Source organism: Galeopterus variegatus, unplaced genomic scaffold (assembly GCF_000696425.1).
Source record: "Galeopterus variegatus unplaced genomic scaffold, G_variegatus-3.0.2 Scaffold10628, whole genome shotgun sequence".
Taxonomy (NCBI): Eukaryota; Metazoa; Chordata; class Mammalia; order Dermoptera; family Cynocephalidae; genus Galeopterus; species Galeopterus variegatus.
This window is the reverse complement of record NW_007736739.1, coordinates 35,489-39,237: the sequence shown is the minus strand read 5'-3', so window position 1 is coordinate 39,237 and position 3,749 is coordinate 35,489.

Genomic DNA, 3,749 nt, shown 5'->3' with positions numbered 1-3,749 from the left:
TTTGGGGGAGAAATTTTAGTGTCTCTATATGTTTTATACCAAGCCTAAGATTAATAAGGCAAAAACAACAACAACAGAAAAAGTCAATCTCCAAAACAAGAATCACACAAATCCTTATCTGTCTCCTTTTTTGTCACTCCTTCCCCAACTCCTATCCTTCCCTGCATTTCTTAATTGTGCATATTCTTCAAGTCTAGTTAGGTTATCGAGATTCATAATTTCAGTTTTTCAAAGCCCTTTACCCTATTACTTCAGTCTACTACCTCTATCATATAATGAATTTTATCATCTTAATCTGTATAATGAGCCATAGACTCCCTTGTGTTCACCAGTGTAACATCTTCCAAACGCCTGCTAGGCATATCCCACAACAGCTAACTCTTCTATGTTCCCCAACCACAACCAACTCCCGCATGAGTGGCTTAACAATTCTAGTATCCGTGGTTACTATCTCATAGCAATCTTCATCTCAGCCCCTCAATCTCATTAACTGTTCCTTGGAAAATGATTATCTATTTTTTCCTCTCTATCCCATGCCTATATGAGCACAGTCACTCACTCTGTGTAGCCTTCTAGTCTCTAGTTTTTCCTCTCCCTTATCAAAATACTTGTTTCATTAGGTCATTCAAGAGTATATAGTGACAATGTGATAAATAATAATGTCAGGGGAAGGATATGTGCTGTGAGAGCAGAGAAAGACCAGATCCAGACCGTGGTTGCAGAGCAGAGGGTGTGGGGTTTAAGGAAGATTTCTGAAGATGGTAACATGTAGGCTAAGTTTTGGAGGCCAGGTAAGAGTTGGCCAGGCAGAAGACAGGGGCCCAGGCAGGGTATTCCTGGCAGGAAATATACGAAAGCAAAGGGCTATAATTCAGCAGGACACTTTGGAAGATTGGAAAATGGGTCTCATACCTGCAGAGGGCACTTGATATGCTAGTCAAAGTGGTGTGTGTTCTTCATTAAAAATCAATTTGAGCACATGGAATGATTGGGAGCAGAGAAGAATGATACAGAAAAAAAGCAGATAATCATATATTCACAAATATAATTTCAACAGTGTTATGTTCTAGGTTATGGGGTTAATAAACATGCATTACATTTATTATCCATAAAATACAAGTTATCTTCCATATAAACAGCCTAGAATGTCAGTTTTCTAGGAGGTGGAAAATGGTTGGAAGCCTTTTAACTGCATACTACTTTATGCTTTTGCCTAAAGCCAAATCTGCCTTTTGCATGGAGTCCCATTTTCCATACCTCTACTCATTATTACTGTTAAATCCTCAAAGACTCAGCTTAAGTTTTATATTCACCACGAAGCCTCTTTGATTAATGGAACCCTTTATTTCTTGAGCAGTCAAGCACTAAATACCTGGTGTATAGAAGATAAGTTAGTTGGTGAGAATACTAGGCCAAATAAAACCAGTGCATACCCTTAAGGGGCTCACAATGTTGTGCTACAAATCTATAATAACTAAAACAGCATGGTACTGGCATAAAAATAGACACTTGGACAAATGGAAGAGAATAGAGAACCCAGAAAGCAACCCACATACTTATAGCCAACTGATCTTTGACAAAGACAACGAGAACACACATTGGGGAAAAGACTGCCTCTCCATTAAATGGTGCTGGGAAAATTGGAAATCCATATGCAGAAGAACGAAACTAGACCTGCTCCTCTTGCCACATACCAAAATCAACTCAAAATGGATTAAAGACTTAAGTATAAGACTTGAAACTATAAAACTACTAAAGAAAAATATAGGGGAAACACTTCAGGAAGTAAGACTGGGCAAAAACTTTATAAACAACAGCCCCAAAGCACAAGTAACAAAAGAAAAAATAAATGAGATTATATTAAACTAAAAAGCTTTGCATTGTAAAGGAAACAATCAATAAAGTGAAAAGACAATGTATAATGGGAGAAAGTATGCAAACTATGCATGTGACAACGGATTAATATCCAGAATGTATGAGGAACTCAAACAACTAAAGAGTAGAAAAACAAATAACCCAATTAAAAAATGGTCAAAGGAGTTGAATAGACATTTTTCAAAGGAAGACATACATATGGCCAACAGACACATGAAAAAATGCTCAGCATCACTATCATCAGGGAAATGTATATTACAACCAAAATGAGCTATCACCTCACCCCAGTTAGACTGACTGTAATCAAAAAGATGGAGAATAACAAATGCTGGTGAGGATGCAGAGAAATGAGAATTCTCTTACACTGATGGTGGGAATGTAAATTAGTGCAGCCACTATGGAAAACAGTGTGGAGGTTTGCCAAGCAACTACAGATAGAACTGCCATATGACCCAGCAACTCCACTTCTGGGGATATACCCAAAGGAATGGAAATCATCATGTCAAAGAGATACCTGCACTGCATGTTTATCACAGCTCTATTTACAATAGCCAAGATGTGGAACTAACCTAGATGTCCATCAACAGATGACTTGATGACGAAAATGTGGTATATATACACCATGGAATACTACTCAGCCGTAAGAAAGAATGAAATTCTTCCATTTGCAGCAACATGGATGAGCTTGGAGAAACTTATGTTGAGTGAAATAAGCAAAGCACAGAGGGATAAATACCACATGTCCTCACTCATAAGTGGGAGCTAAAAGAGAAGGAAGGAAAGAAAGACCACAGTGGTGCATTGGACTTGCAGAGGGACACAATAGACCTAGGGTTGTGGGGAGAGGGGAGAGTTAGGGAGAGTTTGGGTAGAGGATGTGAGGAATAATAGCAATTTGAGCTGATGGGCATGCTGATAGCATGTTTTAAAATTTTATCTATTAATGTTATTATTATTACTTTTTTTACATTCTATGATGTTGTGAAGCAGTTGGGAGGGAGGCGGAGAGGGGAAATGGGAAGGAAACAGGATGGAAGGAGAAAGGAGGAGGGACAGGGTTGAAGCCTGTGGCACTCCTCTCATTCCCACAGGGGAGAGCAGGGAGCTTCCAGCAGTGGCTCAGTCATTGCCAGGCTGGGTGCAGATGTCATGGGGGTGTGGCTAAAGCTCTAGCTCCCCACCCAGCTTGGGAGCCCAGGGCACTTCTTATGGTAGCTTGGTAGTCTTCATTGGGCTGGTTGCATGTGTCAAGGGGCATGGCCGAGACCCTTGGCCCCCTATGTCTCTGGCTTGGGAGAGCCCACAGAGCTTCCTGTGGTGGCACAGTGGACATCGCTGGGCTGTGTATGTGTCAGGGGGTTGTGGCTGAAGCCATCAGTTCCCCACTGCCCTGGCTTGGGACAGCCCACTGCCCTGGCTTGGGACAGCCCAGGGTGCTTTCTGTGGAGGCTTGGTGGTCATCACTGGGCTGGATGTGCATGTCAGGGGGACATGTCCAAGGCCATTGGCCCCCCTCTGCCCCAGTTTGGAGAGTACAGGGCACTTCCTGCAGCAGCTCAGTGGTCATTGCTGGGCTGCTAGCTAGTGTTTCGGGGGTGTGGCCAAGGCCCTTGGCCCCTAGCATCCCTGCTTGGGAGAGCCCATGGTGCTTCCTGAGGCAGCTTGGTCGCTGTCACTGGGCTGCTTGTATGTGACAAGGGGCATGGCCAAGGCCCAAGGCCCCCACCCTTGGGACTGGTTGCAGGTGTTGGGAAGCATGGCTGAGGCTCCCAGTCCTCTCCCCTCTCTGGCTTGGTAGCCCAGGGGACTTCTTGTCCTTCTAGGTGTTAAAAATGTTCTTTGGTGATGTGAGACCTTTACTAGTTAATACCAAA